Source organism: Xenopus laevis, chromosome 5S (genome assembly GCF_017654675.1).
Source record: "Xenopus laevis strain J_2021 chromosome 5S, Xenopus_laevis_v10.1, whole genome shotgun sequence".
Taxonomy (NCBI): domain Eukaryota; kingdom Metazoa; phylum Chordata; class Amphibia; order Anura; family Pipidae; genus Xenopus; species Xenopus laevis.
This window is the reverse complement of record NC_054380.1, coordinates 62,487,107-62,505,712: the sequence shown is the minus strand read 5'-3', so window position 1 is coordinate 62,505,712 and position 18,606 is coordinate 62,487,107. Positions and strand designations below refer to the sequence as shown.

The window sequence follows — 18,606 nt, the reverse complement described above, 5'->3', positions numbered from 1 at the left end:
CTCATGTGTGCCTTACACACAGGAGCGCCGTCCTCCTGTTCACTCACTATCTCTGCGGCTTGCTTCACTCTTCTAGGTTCCTGCTCTACCTGCCCCCTCAGTGTCTGTTTAGTCACAGACTGGATCCCGCCTCACCACGATCGCTTAATGGGCTCCCTCCTGTTCGCACAGTGCCTCTCCGTGTCTCTCCTAATGCATAATGTACCCCCCTACTTAAATTTATACAGATATTAGTAGTCACCTCGTAGTTATGTGACCTGTATAAAAGCACTCGGCCTGCGGCCTCGTGCTTTTATATGTCACATAACTCCTCGGTGACTAATAATATCTTTATAAATTACAGTAGGGGGTACATTATCCACTATATATATATATATATATATATATATATATATATATATATATATATATATATATATTATACACCAATAGTTTCCAGACCAGCACTCCCTTTTGTGTAAAAAGCATAATCTTTTATTGTTGCATAGTATCAATGCCCAGGGCATTAATACTATGCAACAATAAAAGATTACACTTTTTACACAAAAGGGAGTGCTGGTCTCGAAACTATTGGTGTATACACAATTTACTGGGCACCCCTCCTTTATTTAGATTGACTTTGGAGTGTGGATACTTGTCTCGCTCTCTCTCTCTCTCTCTCTCTCTCTCTCTCTCTCTCTCTCTCTCTCTCTCTATCTCTATCTCTATCTCTATCTCTATATTCTATCTCTATATCTATCTATATATCTATATCTATCTCTATATCTATCTATATATCTATATATCTATATATCTATATATATATATATATATATATCTCTATATCTATATATAAATATCTCTATATATATCTATATATCTATATATCTATATCTATATATCTATAGTATATATATATATATATATCTCTATATATCTATATATCTATATATATATATATATATAATATATATATCTCTATATATCTATATATCTATCTATATATATCTATCTATCTATCTATCTATCTATCTATCTATCTATCTATCTATCTATATATATTATATATAAAAAGAGCAATAATCTGGAGCACTCCCAAGTCAAAATCAATGCCTAGGTGCTGGTTAAATAATTAATATCAAATTGGCAAATAAACCCCACAACCAGGTCTTGCAATAGAGTGTAAAATTCACAAACTTATTTTATTATCGGACGTTTTGGCTCCAAACTTAAGCCGTCTTCAGGAGGTGAAAAACTACACACCTTTACACACATATTTAAAGGCTAAAATGGCGCCAACATACAAGTGATGACGTCATCACACCGCTGTGTTCTCATTGGTGATTGTGAATTAACGTGTATGACCCAAACCCAGCTGGGTTTAAACAATAATGTTGTTAACAGATATACAGTTAAGTCTATTTAAAGACTTCATATATCACGTATGCTGGCAAAATATAAACCATCGTGATGTTAGTGTATCATCGTTCTGTGATCCAGTGTTAATGTGCCCAATGAAAGACAAAGAAAAAAAACCTAGTATAGCGCACATCTGGTGTGCTATATTACCTATTGCCCCAGAGGAAATGTCAACAACGTAAGTATCTACCTTATCGCCGTCATTGTAGAACACATGCCACCGATTGTTTGCACAAGTAAGGCGTACAGCTTCATCAAGGGGGGAGTTTCTCCTCTGTCGGTATCCCTACCGACTCATTCGTAGAACATCGAGGTTCCAAGCTGGTGATTGGAGTACATGCGCACATCAATCAACTACATCACACGTTCGGTATTCGTTCCCCTTCAGCAGGGTAGGAAGTCCGCTTCTGACAGTTGCGCCGATCAGCGTATGCCACGGGCCTGCCAATAAGGCCGCCCGTGTTTACGCCAAATTGGGCATTGCTCAGGCATCATTATATGCTCTTCTAGCTTCATCTCCATACGTCTGTAGCCATCCGCGTGTAGCACAGGTATTCCAATGGACACCCGCGTTTCACGCCGAGAGTTCAGTCTAGGGAGAGCTTTGAGAAAAACCAATTCTGTGTGTCGTCCAATTTGCATTCAGGATTTGGAACCACAGGCTTGGCTTGGATTGTTCGCTCATCTCGCTCCATATGGCTCGTACCTCTGACCCTTCACATTCACTTACTTATGCACGGTGTCATGTGTCACTACTCCCGGCCGACCGTCAATCGCAACCCTTCATAATCCCTCATGGGTATAGGGGAAAAAACCCCTGAAAAACAGTAAAAGCATTATTCAATCACCAAAGAACAAACCGCAACCTAGTAATAAACATCATAGTTGATGCGCTCATAAGTTCAATGTCCACCGTCCGTATTCCACATAGTCACTTCTAGGGAAAGGCAATTAGTAACAAACTAACAGAGTGGGCCACTTAGTATCTATGTTTCACTGAAACAAAACATTGTAGCAAGTATATTGATACGCAATCATCTTATCTCTGTATACATAATCCTCAATAAGTACATGCAGAGGAGCTCTTAGTAGAAAGGAGACATTGGCAAGGTTTCATTGAGGCCATGTGGGACCAGGGTATCCAATTTGTAAATCCACATAGATTCTCTTTGGACTAATATTAGATCCCTGTTTCCTCCTCTTCTGGGAGCTGGAATATGGTCTATGATCATATGTCTAAATTGTGGTAGTGTATGTTTGTAGGACAGCCAGTGTTTCGGTATCGGTTGGTCTGCTTTACCCGACCTCAGGGCCAACCTAATCGCACTCCTGTGATTGTTCATTCTTTCACGATAGGTTGTGGACGCTTTGCCCACATAATGTAGTCCACAAGGACACCACGCCATATAAACCACATGGTCAGTGGTACATGTCACCCTGTGCGATATGTTAAATTTGTGTCCAGTCCTGGGATGTGTAAATTGGGGGCCCTGTTGCATTCCATTGCATGTCAGACAGCCAGCACACCTAAAACATCCTTTCTTTAGTGCTTTATCCAACCATGTATTCCCTTTTTTAGCGATGTCTGTTAAATCTTTCCTAACAAGCATGTCACTCAAATTAGGACCCCTTCTGTATGCAACCAGAGGGGCTTTTGTTTCAAAAAAAGGCAAATTGCCATCCGATTCAAGGATTTCCCATCTGTTTTTTATGGATTTCTTGAGCTGTAAACTTTTATCAGTCCAGTCAGTCACAAAAATTAAATTAGGATTAGCTTTGGGGTGCCGATCATCTTTAGATAATAACTTGTCTTGTGTGTACACTTTGGCCCGTTCCAACTGTTCATCTATCAACCTCCTTGAGTATCCCCTTGAGGCAAACTGCGATCCTAGTGCAGAGGTAAATTAGAGTACATGTGACCCTTCCTTGGGTGAGATATCTACCGCAGGACTTAAACCTAAAAGTAAATTTGAACCTCCCAACACGTCCCCGTCCATCGCCACCTTCACCCATCTACTAGCTAAGGATTCGTGTACTATACATAAAAGGAAGGGTCACATGTACTCTAATTTACCCATCTGTGAAAGAGAGGCCATCAGATCATTAAAGGCTAACAACAACCTTATTATTAGGCAGGCGGACAAAGGTGGGGCGATAGTACTATTGGATAGAACCTACTATGAAAATGAGATTCTTCAACAACTAGCTGACACTAATACTTATTCCAAATTGACAGGGGACCCAACGGGTACATACAAACAGTCGTTGGACTCTTTGATCAAACTAGCTGTAGAGTCAGGATGGATAAACGACAGTACATATAGGTTTCTGGTGACTGATTTCCCTAAGGTTCCTTTTATATATGCTTTACCGAAAATCCACAAATCTATGACTGAACCCCCTGGGCGTCCCATCATTTCTGCCATGGATTCCCTATTTCAACCTGTGGCTAAGTATTTAGACCAGTATTTACAGCCTGCTGTCCAGTCAATGGAGTCCCACATCAGGGATACCTCACATCTGTTAACACTCCTTAAGGATTTGAATATAACAGAAGACAGTCTATTGGTTACAATGGATGTGTCTAGTCTGTACACAGTAATCCCACATGTAGGTGGCATTGGGGCCTGCAGAGAAGCTTTAATTAAAAGACACATGGGAGTACCTCCCACGGAATTTTTGATGTCATTGCTGGATCTCATATTGTCCCATAATTATTTCACATTCAAAGGGGTCTTCTACCTACAGACCTCTGGGACCGCGATGGGCTCTAATGTCGCCCCTTCATTTGCAAATTTGTATATGGAACAATATGAGACTCAATATCTGTTACCTATGGGTGGAAAGAATGTCTATTTTTATAAACGCTATATAGACGATTTGCTCTTGATCTGGCAGGGGTCGAAAGATGCACTCCAGAGTTTTCTTTCGTCTTTGATAGAGATGTCGCGAACTGTTCGCCGGCGAACTTGTTCGCGCGAACATCGGGTGTTCGCGCTCGCCGGAAGTTCGCGAACGTCGCGCGACGTTCGCCATTTTGGGTTCGCCATTGTTGGCGCTTTTTTTTGCCCTCTCACCCCAGACCAGCAGGTACATGGCAGCCAATCAGGAAGCTCTCCCCTGGACCACTCCCCTTCCCTATAAAAACCGAAGCCCTGCAGCGTTTTTTCACTCTGCCTGTGTGTGCTGAAGAGATAGTGTAGGGAGAGAGCTGCTGCCTGTTAGTGATTTCAGGGACAGTTGAAAGTTTGCTGGCTAGTAATCGTTTTGATACTGCTCTGTTATTGGAGGGACAGAAGTCTGCAGGGGTTTGAGGGACATTTAAGCTTAGGTAGCTTTGCTGGCTAGTAATCTATCTTCTACTGCAGTGCTCTGTATGTAGCTGCAGTGGGCAGCTGTCCTGCTTCTGATCTCATCTGCTGACTGCTGCAATAACAGTAGTCCTTGTAAGGACTGCTTTTATTTATTTTTTTGTTGTTTTACTACTACTACTACTACTACTACTATAAGAGCCCAGTGCTATTAGTCTAGCAGTGTTGGGGAGTGGGACTGGTGTGCTAATCTGCTGCTCCTAGTAGTTCAGCAGCACCAACTTTAATTTTTTTTTTTAATATTCATTTTTTTTTTATTTTACTTTTTTTTATTTTACTACCGCTGTAGTAGTGTATAAGTTGACCTTTTAGGCATTATTTGCCCTGTAGGCATTATTTGCACACTGTTTTCTTCAACCCGCCATCTAGCTGTGTGACCTTGTTCACATTCTGTCTAAATATCCATAATATTACCGTCTCCAGAAAAAACACCGGAGTGACTTTTTTCAAGCAGCCATAATATATTTTACGTAATCCGTATCCACCGCTGTAGCAGTGTATACGTTGACCTTGTAGGCATTATTTGCACACTGTTTTCTTCAACCCGCCATCTAGCTGTGTGACCTTGTTCACATTCTGTCTAAATATCCATAATATTACCGTCTCCAGAAAAAACACCGGAGTGACTTTTTTTCAAGCAGCCATAATATATTTTACGTAATCCGTATCCACCGCTGTAGTAGTGTATACGTTGACCTTGTAGGCATTATTTGCACACTGTTTTCTTCAACCCGCCATCTAGCTGTGTGACCTTGTTCACATTCTGTCTAAATATCCATAATATTACCGTCTCCAGAAAAACACCGGAGTGACTTTTTTCAAGCAGCCATAATATATTTTACGTAATCCGTATCCACCGCTGTAGTAGTGTATACGTTGACCTTGTAGGCATTATTTGCACACTGTTTTCTTCAACCCGCCATCTAGCTGTGTGTATTATCGTTTCCAGAAAAACCAACTGAGTTTTTGTTGTTGTTGTTGTTTTTTTAAAAATAATGCCAGGCAAAGGCAGGCCGCCACGCAGAGGCCGTGCTAGGGGCCGTGCTGCTATGCAATCCTGTGGCCCTAGCAAATTGCCCAGTTTTAAAAAGCCAATGACCCTGAACTCCCAAAATGCTGAAGAGGTAGTTGACTGGCTTACACAGCACACCCCATCCTCTACCGTTTCTAACTTTACCACAACATCCTCCTCATCCTCCACTGCTATGGCCACCCCACGTAACACTTCCTCCACCACCGGTGCCCCTTCGTCACTGGGGTCAGAGGAGTTATTTTCCCATGAGTTTCTTGAACTGAGTAATGCGCAACCATTATTGCCAGAAGAAGATGAAGGAGATGAGGACCTTACACCAGATTTAATTCTGGCAGAGAACACGATAGAGATGGACATAATGAGTGATGAGGAGGAGGTCCCCGCTGCTGCTTCCTTCTGTGATGTGTCAGAAGAAATTGATGCATCTGAGGAGAATGATGATGAGGAGATTGATGTTTTGTGGGTGCCTAGTAGAAGAGAGCAAGAGGAGGGTAGTTCAGATGGAGAGACGGAGAGTCAGAGAGGCAGTAGGAGAATAAGACTTAGAAGAAGCAGGGAGGACAGCCCGCAGGGATCAGTAGGGCAACAACATGTATCGGCACCTGTGTTCAGCCGGCCAACGCACCCGCCATTGCCGCCAATACCGCCAACTCCGCCAACTTCTACTGTTACCGCCAGATCGCACACTTCCAAAAAGTCAGCAGTGTGGGATTTTTTTAATGTGTGTGCCTCTGACAAAAGCATTGTAATTTGCAATGAGTGCAGTCAGAAACTGAGCCTTGGTAAGCCCAACAGCCACATAGGTACAACTTCTATGCGAAGGCACATGAGCGGCAAGCACAAAGCACTTTGGGAGCAACACCTCAAAGGCAACAGGCAAACTAAAAACCACACTCCTTCTGGTCCAGCATCTTACTGCTCTACCTCTGCTCTCCTTGACCCGTCTGAACCACCCTCCACTCCGCCTTCCACCTTGACCACCTGTTCCCATTCCCAGTCATCTGCCACCAGCCAAGTTTCTGTGAAGGCCATGTTTGAGCGTAAGAAGCCAATGTCTGACTGTCACCCCCTTGCCCGGCGTCTGACAGCTGGCTTGTCTGCACTCTTAGCCCGCCAGCTTTTACCATACCAGCTGGTGGACTCTGAGGCCTTCCGCAAATTTGTAGCAATTGGGACACCGCAGTGGAAGGTACCCAGCCGCAATTTTTTTTCTAAAAAGGGAATACCACACCTGTACCAACATGTGCAGAGCCAAGTTACCGCATCTCTGTCACTTAGTGTTGGGCCAAAGGTCCATATGACTACTGACGCATGGTCCTCCAAGCATGGTCAGGGCAGGTATGTCACCTACACTGCCCACTGGGTGAACTTGGTAATGGCTGGGAAGCAGGGAATGGGTAGCTCAACAACAACAGTGGAGTTGGTGTCACCGCCACGGATTGCACGCGGTTCTGCCACCACCTCTACTCCTCCATCGCTCTCTACCTCGTCTTCTTCTTCTTCTTACTCTGCTGCTGGGTCCTCCTTCTCCTCCTCCACACCTGTGCACCCCCAGCTCCCCCTAGGCTATTCGACGTGCCAGGTACGCCGTTGTCACGCTGTCTTGGGAATGACGTGCCTGGAAAGCAAAAACCATACCGGATCTGTACTCCTGTCATCTCTGCAGTCACAGGCCGATCGGTGGCTGACCCCACACCAACTGCAGATCGGAAAAGTGGTGTGTGACAATGGAAGCAATCTGTTGGCAGCGTTGAGACTAGGCAATTTAACACATGTGCCCCTGCATGGCACATGTGTTAAATTTAATAGTCCAACGTTTTGTCTCCAAGTACCCAGGATTCCAGGACGTTCTCACCCAGTCCAGAAAGGTGTCGGCCCATTTCAGACGTTCCTACACAGCCATGGCACGCCTTGCTGACATTCAGCAGCGCTACAACATGCCAGTCAGGCGTTTGATTTCTGACAGCCAGACTCGCTGGAATTCAACGCTCCTTATGTTGGAACGTCTGCTGCAACAACAAAGGGCCGTCAACGAGTACCTTTTTGAACTGGGTGGTAGGACTGGATCTGCACAGCTGGGGATTTTTTTCCCCGTTACTGGGTGCTTATGCGCGATGCCTGCAGGCTCATGCGACCTTTTGAAGAGGTGACAAATATGGTCAGTCGCACCGAAGGCACCATCAGCGACCTAATACCCTTCGCTTTCTTCCTGGAGCGTGCCGTGCGACGAGTGACAGATGAGGCTGTAGACCAGCGTGACGAGGAGCTGGAAGCGCACGATTTCTGGTCGGAATCACCAGAACGAACCCAGGCACCTGCTGCAACGCAGGGAGAGGTGCCAGAAGTGGAGTCAGAGGAGGAAGGTGGCTTTGTGGAGGAGGAGGAGGAGGACCAACAGGAGCAGGCTTCCCAGGGGGCTAGTGGTGACCTTTTGGGGACCCCTGGTCTTGTACGTGGCTGGGGGGAGGAGACCGTGGATGATGCAGTCCTTGATAATGAGGAAGCGGAGATGGATAGCTCTGCATCCAACCTTGTGAGAATGGGGTCTTTCATGCTGTCATGCCTGTTGAAGGACCCCCGTATCAAGAGGCTTAAGGAGAAGGACCTGTACTGGGTCGCAACGCTACTAGACCCTCGGTACAAGCATAAAGTGTCAGAAATGTTACCAACATACCACAAGTCCGAAAAGATGCGGCATTTACAAACCAGCCTGCAAAACATGTTGTACAATGCTTTTAAGGGTGATGTCACTTCAGGAACTCATCAACATTCCAGGGGCAGAGGTGCCAGTAATCCTGCCACGAGCACACCTGCAAGGACAAAGCCCTTTGGCCAGTCTGTAACGTCAGACATGCAAATGTTTTTCTGTCCAAGGCAGCGCCACAACCCTTCTGGATCCACCCTCAAAGAACGCCTCGACCGGCAGGTAGCGGACTACCTGGCATTAACTGCAGATATCGACACTCTGAGGAGCGATGAACCCCTGGACTACTGGGTGCGCAGGCTTGATCTGTGGCCAGAGCTGTCACAATTTGCCATGAACCTCTTGTCTTGCCCAGCCTCAAGTGTGCTCTCAGAAAGGACCTTCAGTGCAGCAGGAGGGATTGTAACTGAGAAGAGAACTCGCCTAGGTCACAAAAGTGTCGATTACCTGACCTTTATTAAAATGAATGAGGGGTGGATCTCGGAGGGTTACTGCACGCCGGAAGACTTGTTCTGACTTCTATGCAGCTGTCCTTCTCTTCAAGCCTCATGACTCCACACACAGCTGTCCTTTAGCGTCCTCCTCCTCCCTCCACCACCGTTACAAACTAGGGTGCAAACCCTACTGGTTTAATTTTTTCTGGCCTCTGTGCTTCAGTGGCTGCAACCAAAAAAACTGGGCAAACAATGTCTACAAGGTCAACGTATGGCAAAAAATGACTATTTTCAGCATTTATATGGCATATTTTTTCTGGTAACTGTGCTTCAGTGGCTGCGTCCAAAAAAATGCATATTTTCTGCATTTATATGGCATAATTTTTCTGGCAACTGTGCTTCAGTGGCTGCGACCAAAAAAATGCATATTTTCTGCATTTATATGGCATAATTTTTCTGGCCTCTGTGCTTCAGTGGCTGCAACCAAAAAAATTTATATTTTCAGCATTTATATGGCATAATTTTTCTGGCCTCTGTGCTTCAGTGGCTGCAACCAAAAAAATTTATATTTTCAGCATTTATATGGCATAATTTTTCTGGCAACTGTGCTTCAGTGGCTGCGACCAAAAAAATTACTATTTTCAGCATTTATATGGCATATTTTTTCTGGCCTCTGTGCTTCAGTGGCTGCGGCCAAAAAAACTGGGCAAACAATGCCTACAAGGTCAACGACGTTGACCTTGTAGGCATTGTTTGCCCAGTTTTTTGGCCGCAGCCACTGAAGCACAGAGGCCAGAAAAAATATGCCATATAAATGCTGAAAATAGTAATTTTTTGCCATACGTTGACTCAACGTATATGGCAAAAAATGACTATTTTCAGCATTTATATGGCATATTTTTTCTGGCAACTGTGCTTCAGTGGCTGCGACCAAAAAATGCATATTTTCTGCATTTATATGGCATAATTTTTCTGGCCTCTGTGCTTCAGTGGCTGCAACCAAAAAAATTTATATTTTCAGCATTTATATGGCATAATTTTTCTGGCAACTGTGCTTCAGTGGCTGCGACCAAAAAAATGCATATTTTCTGCATTTATATGGCATAATTTTTCTGGCCTCTGTGCTTCAGTGGCTGCAACCAAAAAAATTTATATTTTCAGCATTTATATGGCATAATTTTTCTGGCAACTGTGCTTCAGTGGCTGCGTCCAAAAAAACTGGGCAAACAATGTCTACAAGGTCAACGTATGGCGAAAAATTACTATTTTCAGCATTTATATGGCATATTTTTTCTGGCAACTGTGCTTCAGTGGCTGCGTCCAAAAAACTGGGCAAACAATGCCTACAAGGTCAACGTATGGCAGTTGTTTAAAGAGAACAGTAGATTACTAGCCAGCAAAGCTACCTAAGCTAAAATGTCCCTCAAATCCCTGCAGACTTCTGTCCCTCCAATACAGAGCAGTATCAAGCAGATTACTAGCCAGCAAGCTTACTATCATCTGTCCCTGAAATCACTAACAGCTCTCCCCCTACACTATCTCTTCCAAGCACACACAGGCAGATTTTTCAGATAAATTTTTGCCCTTGATCCCCCTCTGGCATGCCACTGTCCAGGTCGTTGCACCCTTTAAACAACTTTAAAATCATTTTTCTGGCCAGAAATGTCTTTTCTAGATGTTAAAGTTCGCCTTCCCATTGAAGTCTATGGGGTTCGCGAACCGCTCGCATTTTTGCGCAAGTTCGCGAATATGTTCGCGAACTTTTTTTCCGACGTTCGCTACATCCCTAGTCTTTGAATAATTTGGATTCACCCATCAGACTCAGCTTAGAATATGATAGACAACAAATCCACTTCCTTGACATTACTATCTCTAGACAAGGGAGAAAACTAGGGACTTCTCTTTATAAGAAACCGACCGATCGAAACAGCCTAGTACACGCACATTCACATCATCCACCACATATGTCCCGAGGGGTCCTATTTTCCCAATTCTTACGAATCATTCGCAACAATTCGGACAGGAAGACCGCTGAACTACAACTCTCTGCACTAGGATCGCAGTTTGCCTCAAGGGGATACTCAAGGAGGTTGATAGATGAACAGTTGGAACGGGCCAAAGTGTACACACAAGACAAGTTATTATCTAAAGATGATCGGCACCCCAAAGCTAATCCTAATTTAATTTTTGTGACTGACTGGACTGATAAAAGTTTACAGCTCAAGAAATCCATAAAAAACAGATGGGAAATCCTTGAATCGGATGGCAATTTGCCTTTTTTTGAAACAAAAGCCCCTCTGGTTGCATACAGAAGGGGTCCTAATTTGAGTGACATGCTTGTTAGGAAAGATTTAACAGACATCGCTAAAAAAGGGAATACATGGTTGGATAAAGCACTAAGGAAAGGATGTTTTAGGTGTGCTGGCTGTCTGACATGCAATGGAATGCAACAGGGCCCCCAATTTACACATCCGAGGACTGGACACAAATTTAACATATCGCACAGGGTGACATGTACCACTGACCATGTGGTTTATATGGCGTGGTGTCCTTGTGGACTACATTATGTGGGCAAAGCGTCCACAACCTATCGTGAAAGAATGAACAATCACAGGAGTGCGATTAGGTTGGCCCTGAGGTCGGGTAAAGCAGACCAACCGATACCGAAACACTGGCTGTCCTACAAACATACACTACCACAATTTAGACATATGATCATAGACCATATTCCAGCTCCCAGAAGAGGAGGAAACAGGGATTTAATATTAGTCCAAAGAGAATCTATGTGGATTTACAAATTGGATACCCTGGTCCCACATGGCCTTAATGAAACCTTGCCAATGTCTCCTTTCTACTAAGAGCTCCTCTGCATGTACTTATTGAGGATTATGTATACAGAGATAAGATGATTGCGTATCAATATACTTGCTACAATGTTTTGTTTCAGTAAAACATAGATACTAAGTGGCCCACTCTGTTAGTTTGTTACTAATTGCCTTTCCCTAGAAGTGACTATGTGGAATACGGACGGTGGACATTGAACTTATGAGCGCATCAACTATGATGTTTATTACTAGGTTGCGGTTTGTTCTTTGGTGATTGAATAATGCTTTTACTGTTTTTCAGGGGTTTTTTTCCCCTATACCCATGAGGGATTATGAAGGGTTGCGATTGACGGTCGGCCGGGAGTAGTGACACATGACACCGTGCATAAGTAAGTGAATGTGAAGGGTCAGAGGTACGAGCCATATGGAGCGAGATGAGCGAACAATCCAAGCCAAGCCTATGGTTCCAAATCCTGAATGCAAATTGGACGACACACAGAATTGGTTTTCTCAAAGCTCTCCCTAGACTGAACTCTCGGCGTGAACGCGGGTGTCCATTGGAATACCTGTGCTACACGCGGATGGCTACAGACGTATGGAGATGAAGCTAGAAGAGCATATAATGATGCCTGAGCAATGCCCAATTTGGCGTAAACACGGGCGCCTATTGGCAGCCCGTGGCATACGCTGATCGGCGCAACTGTCAGAAGCGGACTTCCTACACTGCTGAAGGGGAACGAATACCGAACGTGTGATGTAGTTGATTGATGTGCGCATGTACTCCAATCACCAGCTTGGAACCTCGATGTTCTACGAATGAGTCGGTAGGGATACCGACAGAGGAGAAACTCCCCCTTGATGAAGCTGTACGCTTACTTGTGCAAACAATCGGTGGCATGTGTTCTACAATGACGGCGATAAGGTAGATACTTACGTTGTTGACATTCCTCTGGGGCAATAGGTAATATAGCACACCAGATGTGCGCTATACTAGGTTTTTTTCTTTGTCTTTCATTGGGCACATTAACACTGGATCACAGAACGATGATACACTAACATCACGATGGTTTATATTTGCAGCATAGTGATATATGAAGTCTTTAAATAGACTTAACTGTATATTGTAACAACATTATTGTTTAAACCCAGCTGGTTTGGGGTCATACACGTTAATTCACAATCACCAATGAGAACACAGCGGTGTGATGACGTCATCACTTGTATGTTGGCGCCATTTTAGCCTTTAAATATGTGTGTAAAGTGTGTAGTTTTCACCTCCTGAAGACGGCTTAAGTTTGGAGCCGAAACGTCGATAATAAAATAAGTTTGTGAATTTTACACTCTATGCAAGACCTGGTTGTGCGGTTTATTTGCCAATTTGATATATATATATATATATATATATATATATATATGTGTAACACCTATTTGGGCCACTCGGGGTTAATTCACCAGCTAGAACACTAGAGCATGGGTTACACGCGACTTACACCCAGGGCAGGGCCTTCGCTAAGTGGAAGTGTTCCCTCTATGATGTAGTGCAACTACATCCCCCCCCCCAGGCTACTGTGCACACAAAAACAACTTGGGCGCCAGGAGGTTCTTAACAATCAGGAACGGTTTATTATGCCAAAAAGGGCAAATGACCACAGGTTTAATACTCACGCAGGAGCTTGAGGAAAACAGCATATTGAGAGTTCACACAGAACAAGGCAGGCTCACACAGAGAGTACACAGGCAAATGCAGTACAACCTTTCCCTCCTGGAAGTTGTCAGGCAAGTAGCTTCTACCCTACAGTCCCTCTTCACTGAGGTCCCTGACTGGAGGCAACACACAGAGCCTCTGGGAAGCTACTCCCTTTCTGCAAATCCTTGTTGGAGCTTCAGCTGCTCTTTCTCTCTATCCTATCTGCCTTTCTCTCCTAGAGAGACTATGAAAAGTCTGCCCTAGTATATCTGTTCCTCATTCACGGGGTTACCTGGTCCCCAACTTCTTCTTCCAAAGCACATGGGCCTTTCTGGGCCTAGCTGTGCCCAGGCTCCCCTGAGCACACCCAGCTGGATCACCATCCACAGGCCAAAGAGGAAGTGGCCACTCCCTACACACACTATATAGCAGTGTAGCAGGGGAGTGTCATTCTCTCCTGGCAGATCACTCTAAGAAAAAGGTGGGGGCCTTAAAGCTGCAGGGCAGATTACCCAGTAGGGGCCCTTACATATATATATATATAGATAGATAGAGAGAGAGAGAGAGAGAGAGAGAGAGAGAGATATATCATAACAAAACAAAACAGATTTTTTTTAAAAAAACTCCGGTGTGAGCTGCTTACAACTGTGGATTTGATGTATGTGAAGCGCTGCTGCAGCATCCCAGTCCTGATTGCCTGGAAAGGAGTGCAGAGACCTGTCTGGGATTATATATATATATATATATATATATATATATATATATATATATATATATATATATATATATACAGTTCAGAATATATATATACAATTATTATATACAATTATTAATAAAAAATATAAAACCATTGAACTGCAAAGTCCATGAAATTTATCCTAATTTTCAGTTTCTTTAGAATTTTTTAAGATGACTAAATGTTCTGGCCAAGAATGCACTCAGAAGAATAATTATTTAGCATGCTGTGCAGGTCTGTTTATTTATTGTTCAGTGTTTTCTGAAAAGGCCACCTAACAGAAGCGTCACTAGAGGGGGGCGGGCCCTGGTGCGTGACGCACGGCCGGGCCCCGTCCCCCTCCGAACGGCCGCATTTGGCCGTATTTGTCAGCGCCGCGCGGTCTACCGGGGGCCCTGAGGGAGTGCAGGCCCTGGCCCGCTCGCACCCCCTGCTCCCCCGGTAGTTCCGCCACTGCCACCTAATGGCTCAAGTTAACCAATCAAAAATAGATTTATAGTCAAAACTTTTCAGAAAAAAAGCATGGTTAAGCTGTGAAGCACTGATCTGAAGCATCTGTATTAAGAGCAGTGTAAAATAAATGGTGAATGGTTTGTTTTTTCTTTAATGCTGCCCGATCACTTCATTTAACACCGTTATTTATAAGACATTACACATGCTGACAGCAACTAAATATTTGTGGGTAAAAAAAAAAATACAGCAATGGACAATTGATACACAGCATTTTCCATTAGCTTTTAATTGTGTTTTTTTATTTCAAGCCAGTTCTATACCAATTGTGCACTTTCTCCTTAACAATGTTTTCTGAGTTCATTGGACAAAATAGCAGCAGAAAGGCTAATTTAAACCAACACTGCCATCTACTGCCTAGTAACATACATACAAAGTCTCTATTTCTAACTAGGACAATTTCAGGTCTGTTTGTTAGTGAGAGATAGGTTTGTTTCATAATTAGTGAAGCTTTGTTAATAATAACATTCGAATATATCAAGATGCATCTCTATGCTACCAAAATTGGGAGAGCAGTTTATTTCAAAATCTGGTCTCACTTTATAAATCAATAATAAACATCAATAATAAATATCATCCAGGTCTGTGAAAAGCATTTTATTTTTGTCTTTTGTGAATGGCCCAGTGTTATGGAGTAATTTCTGGAAGTAATAATTATTATAATTCTTTTGATTGCCGGTCTTGATGGCTTATGTGTAGCAGTTGTAAAGGCAGATATATTAGGTTATTTCAAGAAAGTGTTAAATGGCTTTTTAGCTAGTGAATAAATACTGCACATAGCTACAGCTATTACTATTCATAGTATAGAGTTGATCAAGGAACTGATGTCAGGATGGATTTTTTCCCCTTCTGCACAAAATTGATCCTAGTTAAACCTTCATGTGGGGAAACTAAAAGTTTGGACTTGATGGACATGTGTCTTTTTTCAGCCACAGTGATTACTTAATTATGCATGCTTTGAGACTGTCATGTAGCCATCAGAATATACAGCAATGGACAATTGTTACACAGCATTTTCCATTAGCTTGATAATTACATTATTTTCAACATGGCAATGCCTGGTGATATTCTAGGAGTGTGATCAGGTCCATGTGGATGATGTTTCTTTGGATGATAATGGTCAAGATCTAAGGTAAGAAAGGTTCTGCATACAATATCCTCTAATGTAGTCCAGCTGCATGCAAACATGTGAAGCACTAATGCTTCCTTTGTGTAGGATTGATAATTACATGCTTTGCTTATATCTGATTGTTGCTTGTGCTGTAAGCTGGGAAAGCAAATATAACATATGTGTACCACAAAAAGAAATGGACAGCAGTGCTGTACTCCAATAAAAAACAGTTTTTATTTGTTCCTCATAAAAGGAAAAACTGGGGCCCTGGTATATCTTTTTATGCCAAGCAAATAAAGACTGATTTTTATTGGAGTACAGCACTGCTGTCGATCTCTTTTTGTGGTACTTTTATTGGAGCGCAAAAAGAACATGCAGCCTTCTCCAAGGAAAGACTGGGTGGCCAGCTAAGAACAGTTAATTTATATATAACTTAATTTCTCAAGTATAACATATGATAGTGAGTTGGACAAAGCTTTCACCGAGAAATGAGCAGTGTAGAAAGAGTCACAAATAGTTTCCTGAGTGTAAGACAACCGCAAACTGCCCATGTCATACTATTATTAATGTTCTGGTTGACTAGTTGTTTTTCTTTCCTTTCTACTTAGTGGTGTAGCCTCAGCATGTATAATTTAGCATTCCAGCTAACATTATTTATTTAGTTTTTTTTTATTAAATGAGAGACACATGAAAAGGCAATTATAATATATGTTATGTTTTCAATCTCTCAAAAACCAATTCACAACCTAGATAATGACTATAATGAGTAATTGGGGTACAGTAAGTAATACCATTAGACTGGTTTTATTGGTGACAGCGTAACGAAGGCCATTTCTGTAAATGTATTATCTATTTTATTTAACTCCATGTATCATATATCAATATTTCAATGACTTCATTACCTTGAAAATATTTTTACTGCAGGCAGCACTTTTTAAATGACTTGTAATTATGTATAGAGATTGTTTGTTTAAACATAATTAAAAATATTAATAGTAAAAAAAACAAATTCTTTCTTGCTTTTCTAACTGGCATGCCTTTAATCAGTACACAAAAAGATCCCTGTGCCATGCTCCATTACATATGGTAACAAAAGTGTCTTTAAGGAAGCGAATTATTGAGTGCTCATTTTTTTTTTTTTTTTTGGAAAATTCAAGGTAAGAAAATATTTCACATTTCCACAAAATTGGCATTTAATGCATGTTTCCCTGTCTGTTTGTGCTGGAGGACTTTTTGGCCCAGCTAAGAGAGAAGCCTGGCTTCAATTGCGAGCAGACCATGAAGTTTTGACAGACTCCTGGCTTTCGAATGCACTTAAATCACTATCGCTCATTAGCACAAAGTCTAAATGTAAGCTTGTATTTCATCACTAAATATGCCATTACAATCTCACATAAGGCTTATTTTCATATTTTATTTATTCCTTTTGCGTGACTAACGTAAAACAGATATGAGCATAACCATGGTGGGTAAAAGAGTGAAGCATGCTTGAATATCCCTAAGATTTGCCGAAGAGGTTATGTATGCTTGTGCCTATATATTTTAATATAAAAACTGAAATAATAGCAGACAGAATATTTAAATTTTAAGTTTCAAAAAAGTGCATTAGACTAGTATTTCACTGTGACAAAATGCATTCTCTCTGTCCATTAGACCCATCACCAGAAGGTTGCCATTTAAGGTAGCAAACTAGAGAACCTCCTTTTCCCACAGTTTTATTAAAAGATATAGAAGTCGTCTCACAAAATCTAGCATATAAAGCCCAGCTATAACATCAGGAAATATTCCTTACTTTTTCATTACTAATGAGTGCTGTCATAAATGGTAAAATTTGGGTTTTGTGAACTATTGGAAGAAGGTAAAGTAAATCTCCTATAACATATTTTCAGTGAAGAATATATTAGGTGTTAAGTCTTATGTACCAAATTCTTAGAGAGAGGTAAGATTACAAACACGACTTTAGTCTGAAGCCACATACTGAGGTCAATTCTTTTCAGCATGTCCACAGACACCATGTAATGTGTCAGCTTTTCTGCCACACAGGGTTTTATTAAGCAATGCTGGTTACTGTTCAAATGAAATCTAATGAGCTTTATTGGCAGGCCAAATACATTTAGCATTGCCAAAGCAAGTAGGGGGTGAAATAGGTGGGGTTAGGGAGGGCAGTTTATGAGAATAGGGGAAAGTCCTGTTTCTCTCAGTCTCTATGACAGTCTCTTAGATATTGTGTAGCTTTTGTTACTTTCAGTGCCTCTTCTCCTGGTAGATTGTGGGATTTATTCTCTTCTTTTATGGATGTGAATTCTGGGATGTGATGGGAAAATCTCTGGAAATGGGTTTCCCTCAATACTGAGTACATGGGTCTCTGTAGCTGGAAGTTTGCCTCTTCCTCCACTGCCTCCTTGTCACATCTGATTGTACTTTAAGTAGATCTCAGAAGTATAGAATGCATACTGTTAAATATATAAATATGTTACTTTTAATGGTAAAACCATTATAAATATTGATAAGCAAAATCTTTAGCCAGGTATCACTGCGAAAAAGATGCCTATAGACGCAGATGAGTGAAAAAAATTGTTGCATGTCAAAACAATTTGTCTCCCATTGACTTCAATGTATTTGTCAAATTTTTCGTTGTTAGGCAAATTTTTGGCGAAGTGAAACAGGTCAGATTCACCCATCAGGAATATAAACATGGCCAAATTGTATTTGTTTATTGTCATTTCAAAAAACTTACAGCATTTTATAAGAATATTTGTAATATGAAACTTAGCACAAATAACATATGATTTTGATT

At 42.0% G+C, this 18,606-nt stretch overlaps 1 long non-coding RNA gene across 1 annotated transcript in view; it reads left to right on the top strand.

The window, feature by feature from the left end:
- Nucleotides 1–18,606, top strand: part of LOC108704787 — an 88,925-nt gene that overhangs the window by 54,876 nt on the left and 15,443 nt on the right. The window lies entirely within an intron of this gene.